Genomic DNA, 9,108 nt, shown 5'->3' with positions numbered 1-9,108 from the left:
TAAACAAGTGGAGAATTTTATAGGTTCAAGAAAGAGTTGAGAAGTATGTGTGGATGAACCATTGACATATGGCAGATCCTACCCTGAGCTGGATGAAAAGTAGGGCACGCCCTAGTGGTAACTGTCATGTTCAAGGGACACACTGTGCTAAGATGAAAGGACTCATAGGGCCTTACCAGCGCCATCCACCAAGCAAAGTCGGACTCAAGAGGCCCGCCTCCTGGAGAGGAAAACATCTCACTGCGGCTGCCTGGTGCTATGCCGCCCCCACTCCAGCGTGATTGTGACGGCATGTCCAAGTGGCCCTTTTCATCTTGCAAAGTGCATTTGGAGACAGCAAGCATCCCCAGGAACCCTTTATTGGAAATGACTAGCCAGAGCATTCCTGGGGCAGGAGAGGAGATGAAAGCTGGTCTGAAGGATGCTCTATCATCACGGATTTGGAGCAGCAGGATTTTATTAAATGTGTTTTTAAAGTGGGGCTGTGGAACTTGGGCCTTCTATGTGTGTTCCTTAGAGATCTACTGAACGAGCAGGCCTCCAATCTTGATCCTGAATGCAGAATAACCCAGGCAGTTATCATAATAAGACAACAAATGAGCCAAGCTGGTAGCAAAGAAAGAATGCCCTTCTCTTTGCTGCCAGTTCACTTTCATCAGAAGTCTCAGGGTGAGAAGAGGGGAGAGGCGTGTATAGGATCAAGCGTTCACAATGCCCTCAAACCTGGGAACAATTCAGAGCCCGAAGAGTCGGGGCCTTCAGGCATGCCTCTGTTGGTGAAGTCACTGAGATGTCGCTCCACGCCTGCACAGATTGGCCACCCGCTTCCTGACCTCAGAACCACCACAAAGACGTTCCTTCTCTTTCCTTTCATTTTTCCATGACAGCGTTGTGCCAGGTTGGGCTTTTCCTGCATTAGGAACCCTCACAAAGAGAGACTGTGGCATGACACATCCCTCTCTTATTTATGGGTTTTCCCTCAGAGTCTATTGACCCAGCACATGGGAGGCGGAGAACATTGATCAAACAGTGGCGTGATTGACCTGGTTTCTACATGAACTCAGCCATGGAGCTTGGGGTTTTGTGGAATAACCAGGCCAAGGAAGCTGCACATAAAGCACCTAGCCTTTAGATTTAAGACCTCCATGTTGAGTTGTGGGTGCATGACCAGATGGTTCAGGAGCATCCAGAGTCTCAGCTTGCCCTCTGTGGGTGGGGGACCATACTTACCCTCTTTTCCCTGTGTTGGTCAGATGAAACAGTGTGCAAGACAGTAAGTTTTCTGCAATAGTGAAGCCCTCTAGCAATGCTCATTCAATTAGTGATCTCTCTGGAAACACACACACACGCACACACACACACACACACACACAAAGGAAAGAGTGTTGATGATTTCAGGGGGGTCTGGGGTGTTTTTTCGACAGTGTGGGCTGCACTCGAGTGGAACTTTCTAGCAAGGAACTTGGAATTGATTTGCTCATTGGGTTTCACAGCAAATGTAACTGGAAGCAGTAGAAGACCCCCAAACAGAATGTGAGTCAGTGAATGTCTATCTCTGGAAATAATGTCAGACACATTTAAAAGTTTCTCTGGGGCCTGGGACAGTGCCGGGCATGTGGGAATCACTCTACACATATTTATTTGATAAACAAATGGTTGTTGATTGAATGATTTGTTTCTGATAGTTGATCCAACCCTAGAAATTTGATTAAACATAGACTAGCTCATAAAGCCAAGCCACAGGAGGGAGGCCTTAGCCACACACAGAAACTGCTCCTTACTCCAGATGCCTCTCAGAGAGAGGTTCCCAACCAAACCACCCCGCTGAGCCAACTGTTGCAGAAGCTGCGCAGCTTTAAGGAGTTCAGATTTTCTGTGGCCACTAACCTTATAGTTTATACGTGATTTTTTGATAGTAATTCATTGAAACATAAAGAAGGACCTAGCATACAAATTCAGCAATCAGCCTGGTAATTGGTTAAAAGCAGTAGAAATCAAATATATTCCAGAATTTCTGAAAGGTTATTGAAGCCATGTACAAATTTATTATAAGGGGTGTTCAGTGATGAAAGAGGAGGAGTCATAGACCTTACTTTAGCACCCCTGAGCCTGTGGCTTGAATAACCTAGATCTAACCCAATTTTAGTTTTCTGTACCTCATGCTTCCCAAATGACTCGCTCAACTCAATAAGCATGGGTTGAATGATTATCAGGTACCTCACTTGGTGCTGGGTACACGGGGGGACTCTAATAAGAAAATTTATCATCATTGTGATAATATGATATTTTTCAGTTTTCACCCTCAGTCCCTGGCTCATAAATTCTACCTACCTTGTCTCATGGCAGGTTTAAAGCCTCTTCATTGTAGGGGGTCCTGCCCCATGCCCACAGGAGTTCTGCACAGAGAGACCCAAGAAGAATGGGAGCAGACAGCCTGGTGGGTTTCCCACAGTCTTAGCAAAAGATCGTCCCCTTTTTATCCAATCACATTTCAACACGGTTGTCCATGCTTCATTCACACCTATGCGATAAAGTCTCTATAAAAACTCCAAAAGGCCAGGTGGGTGGTGCACACCTGTAATCCCAGGGGCTCACGAGTCTGAGGCAGGAGGATCATGAGTTCGAAGCCAGCCTCAGCAACTTAGTGGGGCCCTAAGCAACTTAGTGAGACCCTGTCTCAGAATTTTAAGAAAGTGCTTGGGATGTGGCTTGGTGGTTAAGTGCCCCTGGATTCAATCCTTGGTACCAAGACAAACAAACAACAGCAACAACAACAAAAAACAGTGTGTGGAGAGTTTCCAGGTAACTGAGCATGTGGAGGTTCCTGGAGGACGGTGCTCTTGGAGAGGGCACCTGGGCCCTCACCTATTCACACCTTGTGCTATGCATCTCTCCCTCTCTCCCTCCTTGTCCTTTATAACAACTTGGCAAATGTAAGGAAGCATTTCCCTGAGTCTGCGAGCCACTCAAGCAAATTAGTTGAACCCAAGGAGACTATTGTTGATTTCAGGCAGCAGGTCAGAAGCACAAGGGAAAATGACCTGGAACTTGGGATTGGCATCTCAAGCGGAGTCATGGGGACTGAGCCCCCACTCTGTGGGATCTGTTGCTGTCTCCTGGTCGTCAGCGTCAGAATTGAAGTGGATTAGAGGACACCCAGTCGGTATCCACTGCAGAATTAATTGCTTACTTGCTAGTGTGAAGAAATCTCCACACATCTGGGGCCAGAAGCCATCTGTGTTGTGAGAGGACAGTGGAGAAAACCCAGTTCGAGTAGGTTTTTCTTTCTGCATCATCAGAATCACCATCTATTTAACAATGGCAGGGGAAAGGCAGGGTTGAGACAGACATATAAGCAACAGAGCGCCAGACTTTATTCAGAAGTTGAGAGCACTGGTATAGAGCACTGGTATATGACAAACCTTCTTGCCCAGACTGAACATATGTCAAGACACTTATTGAGCGGAAGGATTGCCTAACAGTAGCTATTTAGTGTGATAATGGCGTTTGATAGTTTGGACACAAACACCATTGTCACACTCCACAGCTCTGCTAAGGAAAATCTGTTGCTGGGAAGGAGTCAGCTTCGCCCCCACATTCCACCACTGTCACTGCCCGCCATCAGGAATCCTCACCAGCTCCATATATATGACCTGAGCAGAGGAAAGAAGGATCATGGGTATTGAGCAACTTGAGCAAGAGGGAGAGAGAAGGCCTCATGCAGGGAAGGGTTGTGTGTTCTGTAATAGTGTTAATGGAGGCCTCCTCTGCCGGGCGTTCCCACTACCCAGCAAAGGCCTCCCGCAGACAGCAAAGACCCCCCCTTTGGAAATGGATGGGAAATCTATTTTCATCCGTTTTCTCAAAGGACTGAGAGAAAGAATTCCCAGGGGGGACAGATTCTAGAACACAACTACTTAGCACAAGACTGCATTATAAATGGGAATAACTCATCAGATTAATGGATCCTCCCCAATGCGCATCTGATCATGTTTCCCAATTCATCATCAGTAAATGGGATCAAAGCTGCAGTCTAAGAAAATTAGAATTACTTTCGAAGGCGAGACAGTGTTGAGCCGTGAGCTCCTCTCGGCGGCACCAGTTGGCCAGGGAGGCATCCCACAGTGCTCAGACTGTAAATCTGATCCACCACAGCCGTTTTCCACTACCGAGGTGGGTGGCAGTGAGGGCAGTTACACAAGGAGAAATGATGGAGAAAGAGGGGAGTAGTCCAGTTTTGGCTGATAATACTCATTTTGTAGCAAAAAGGGAGCTCAGTGAGTAAATGCCTTCTGGGGTCACTCAGGTTTCCTGTTAAAGAGGGTTTCCAACTATTATGTGAGCCCCTGCCCATGTTGGAGAATGAGAGGAAATAAAAGCATTTTACCTACTCTTTCTTTTTCCCCAAATGCTGGGAAAAGGGAAAGCTGGGCATGGGCTATTTCCCGCCCCCCAGGATAAGGGAGTTGTTAACATGTGACCAGAGCCTTGCTTTAACCGTGAAACCGGCCTGGATTGAAGAACCGGAAATGGACCTTTCTGCATTTTCTGGTAAAAATGCCCCTCATCCCCCGGCACTGTGAAACCACCCTCTTCAAGCGCGCTGCGATCGCCACCCAGCTTCCATGGGGTTGGCGTGCTGAGCCCACCGACTCTCCTTCCTCGTTCACTGTGTAGGTTTGCTTATCTTCCACTACAGGACTGACTTCCTTTGGTTCCTCTCTATGGCCCCGGCTTGACTTCACAGGATGCTGTCCCTTGCGAGGCAGCAGGGAAGTGCCCCCAGGCCCAGCTCTCTTCAGGTGGCACTTGCCACGCAGTCAGCTCTACTGGACTCAGACAACGGACGCAAACCCTGGAGTTCCAACTGGCCCCCGTCCCTACCACAAACCTTAGCATTGCAGGTGCAGCCTGGCGACACACTCGTGATGGGCTGTGGAGTCCTTGCCTTTCCCTGCTGCTCTTCTTACAAGTCAACCAGGCTCATCCAGCTTCGTCAGCCTGAGGAATTTGGAACAGAAATCTCCAGCTCCAGGGATGTTGCTGCCATCACAATTCAGCTCGAGCTGGGAAGAAGCGAGGAGAAGGCAACCATTCATTAATGGAGAGGGTCCTCCAGACGTGCCCGCCAGCGGCACCCTGGGTCAGGGCTCAGCCCACTCCTCAGGGCCTTGGTGCAGTGCCTGAGTTCCACTGGTCCGTGAGAGCTCTGTTTGCTCTGGGCTTTGGACACTCTGCAAATGACAGACAAGGGAAGGAAGAGTAAACAAGGAAGAAGAAAAGAGAGGAGGAAGTTAATGCATTACAGTTAAAGTCTTAACCAAATTCCTCTGCTCTATTTCTATGACCCAGAAATGCATGTGAAGGAAAAAGTAAAAAAAAAAAAAAATTATAGAAAAATGTACAGCTCAAGTTATCCATGGCGACTTTGTGTATAATAGTAAAATCTGGAAATGACCTAAATGTCTAACTATAGGAGAAGGGCTATATATTTATGATACTCCATAGTTATTTAATTGATGTTGCAGAAAAATGGTTGTTGACTTGGAAAGAATATCAAGATTTTTTATCGAATATTGAAGTAATGTGCAAAGCAACATACACAGCAGAACCCCTTTCTGTGAAAAGTTATATACAAGGAAGCAAAAACCAATGGAATATTACTCAGCCATAAAGAATGATAAAATTATGGCTTTTGCAGGCAAATGGATGAAATTGGAGAATATCATGCTAAGTGAGATAAGCCAATCTCAAAAAGCCAAAGGAAGAATGATATTGCTAATAAGTGGATGATGACACATAATGGGGGGAGGGAAGGGTTAGTGTTAGGGTTAGGGAGGGGGGCAAGTATGGAGGAAGGAAGAACTGTGTAGAGGGAAAAGAGGGGTGGGAGGGGTGGGGGGAAGGGGAAAAATAACAGAATGAATGAAACAACATTACTGTATGTAAATTTATGATTACACAAATGGTATGCCTTTACGTCATGTACAGAGAAACAACATGTATCCCATTTGATTACAATAAAATAAATAAATAAATAAATAAATAAATAAACAAATAAAAAACAAAAGTCCAAGGGTCAGGCCCCACCAAAAAAAAAAAAAAAAAAAAAAAAAAGGAAGCAAAAACATCAGATATTAACCAGGGCTACTTTCAGGTGGAGGAATTATGCTTTAATGTCTCTGCATTGATTAATTTTTGCAATTTATGTAGTAATTTTGTAATGAGAAAAATAACTATAATTTTGAATATTTTGGGGGAAAAGAATTGAACCCAGGGGTGCACTACCACTGGCTACATCTCCAGCCCCTTTTATTTTTCATTTTGAGTCAGTCTTGCTACGTTGGCCAGGCTGGCCTCTCACTTTCTATCCTCCTGCCTCAGCCTCCCAAGTACCTGGGATTATAGGCTTGTCCACTGTACCTGCTTAGATTTTTTTAAAAATGTTGAGCCATTTTTTTCCTTCTGGATTTCCTAATAAAAATTTCTCCTTGGCAAACCCTTTTCTGATATTTAGGAGTTGGGGTCTACCCTTGTCTGCCACAAACATGAATGTTGGTGCTGCTGAGAGAGGGACCTCAGGTGAATGCCAGGAGCTACTCTTGGATTTTTTTTAATATATATATGTATGTGTGTATATATATATATATTTTTTTTTTCACGCAGTCTCTTATTCTGCAGGTTTAAAATGTATGTTCTATCATTTTCAAATTTAACAATTGAATTTAAATAATACCAATTAATATCCAATAGGAGGGCTTAGGAAATGACTCTGGTAGAAAACTGGCCTGGCATTGCACAAAGCCCTGGGTTCAAGTTTCAACACACTCACACACACATACACACACACACACACACACACACACACACATACACACACACACACAAAGTTTATAAGATGATTGGGAAATAATAATGCCTATTTTTTCCTGTGGGGAAAAATAATGCTTAAGAAAAAGGTGTTGAGTATCAATCAGGATGACTTGTTCAAATGCCAGCAGAGTTGTCCACAGCTTAGAAAAGGCGCTGTGGGATCTCAGCTTCTCAAAGCTTCTGATCTCATCCTGTGACTCTCCTGCCATCTCTCTGTGTGACTTACATCCTGAGAGCTCCCTAAGGGCCATGGAGCGTGAGGCATTCCTCAATGACTATTAAAGCTAAATAAAGCTTTGCTAATGGCTGTCTAGGAAACTAAGCGGGACTGAACCTGCCGGCGTTTCTAGCTGCTGTGGTCAATTCTCAATGCAGTTTTTCCATTGAACCTGTAAGTATGAAAACAAGCAGGACTTGGTTTCAGCAAATTTGTCTCAGGTAAGTATCTGTGCACACCACAGCTCCCAGAAAGACACATTAGACTCACATGTGCCAGGAATATTGCAACTCTCCCATTCTTTCCCAGGTCAGATTTCAGCTTGTCTATGTTTCAGTATTTCATTCCTGAGGGCTTAGACTATTCAAGGAGCAACCCCAAAGGGTCAAAAGAGAGTGCTTTAGGGACTGTGAAGTGCCACCTTTCTGCAAAACTAACCCCTTAATAAGACCAAAAAAGATTTCCTAAAAAGCAAAAAATACATGGAGAAGTATTTTTATTCCAAGCCCACATTTAACTGTCATATGAAATAGACATGTTAAATGCATCCATTTGATCTTTTAAGACTCTTACAGTCGAGGTGAAGACAAAGGAAGTCAGTATCACACTTCTTAGTCGTGTCATTTTAAAAGCATGTGGAACTTTTAAAATAGAAGGTTCTTGACAACAGGGGGGCAAAGCAGCATCTTAGAAACCCAGGTAGAAGGGAAAATCAGGAAATCTTCTTCATGCATTTTTATCAGTGTTTACCACCAACCAGGGGTGGAGAGGAGATCACTGGTGAATTCCCCACCAAGTTGGGACCTCAGTGGACTCTTTCTAAAGACAATTGCTGAGGCTTGGGGATTCCAAGGGACCAGTTTCATTTCTGTGCAGTGGCCAGCTATTTCTAGTGCCACTGAGGAAACAATACAAGTCAGACTGACACAAAGAAGCAGCTCCAATGCCAGCACTTCAGAAGGACAAGAGCAATGCACAGGGGATTTTGCCTGTGTACTTGCCCCGAAGCACAGGAAAGGGGAGGGTTCCTGGTCAAATACACCAAAGCCTGTCACACTGGTGGAATCCTGATTGAAGGTCTTGGTGTTACTGATAAATGGGAAGTACCTTACTGTGCTGTCACTCCAAGGGCAGAAATGAAAGTTCACATTGCCTCTGACCCTCTGCTTCTCCCTAGCCTCACCCTTCCCTTCCACGGGAGTGAGAAGAACCTTCCAGAAAGTCTCCAGTTTTCCCCAGGTTTTCTGAAGAAAGTGAAGAGTCATGCAGAAAATTTAAACATGGTGTGTTCAACACTTGGGGTTCCTCAGGTGACGTGTGGGTCTTTAGACACCCGAGTCAGCAGCTCACTCTCTTCCCTCCTGAAGAGCAGCCTAATTCACACAGAGAAACTGGAGGCCCCTGGAGAAAGGCACTTACCTCATTTTGTGCTGGTCTTCTCAAGCCCAGGGCCGCTCCTCTAGCCAGCAGGATGGTGCCTTCCATGCTCCCTATTTCTGCGGTCTGGGCAGGGGCAGCCGTGGGCCAGATCCCTGAGCTTCTGTGGCTTTTAGGCCTCTCCCCTCTCCCTTTATGGGATCCAGGGTTTAAAAGTAAACAATTCTTTCTCTTTCTGATAAGTCACATTAAATTATTGATTGTGGGGGAAGGGAGGGCATGACCTTAGTCCACTAAGTCAGCATCACCTTTGGTCAAACACTCGGCAAGACAGAACACCCAGCATCCCCCTCTCCGCCAGCAGGCAGGCATGGAAGCCCACAGGGTGGAGCAGGCAGCTGCCCCTGCAGAGCACGTCTCTCCTTAGAAACCTGCCTTAACCTCGTTTAGCTCTGTCTTCACAGGACGACCCCAGCGCATTACCTCGTCTTCCCCTCAGGCTTCTAGAAGCAGAAAAGCCACCCAGGCATATGAACACATTAAATTAAATATATCCTTGGCACATCCTAAGTTAGGGTCTTGACCAATATTTGGAAACCAATCTCATCCTCCTCTTGAGCCGGTCCTGCCTGAAGGGCTTG

General features: G+C 45.6%; 1 long non-coding RNA gene across 1 annotated transcript; it reads right to left on the bottom strand.

Moving 5' to 3' along the window:
• Positions 1 to 2,063: 2,063 nt before the first annotated feature.
• LOC306643395 lies at positions 2,064 to 8,695 on the bottom strand. Its single transcript, XR_013758927.1, has 3 exons — positions 8,510 to 8,695; positions 4,892 to 5,234; positions 2,064 to 3,653 (listed from the first exon to the last, which is right to left on the bottom strand). It is a non-coding gene; the product is annotated as an uncharacterized lncRNA (long non-coding RNA).
• Positions 8,696 to 9,108: the final 413 nt, after the last annotated feature.

Source organism: Sciurus vulgaris (assembly GCF_902686455.1).
Source record: "Sciurus vulgaris genome assembly, chromosome: 13".
Taxonomy (NCBI): Eukaryota; Metazoa; Chordata; class Mammalia; order Rodentia; family Sciuridae; genus Sciurus; species Sciurus vulgaris.
Note: the sequence above shows the minus strand (reverse complement) of the source record. Positions and strands in the feature narration are given on the sequence as shown.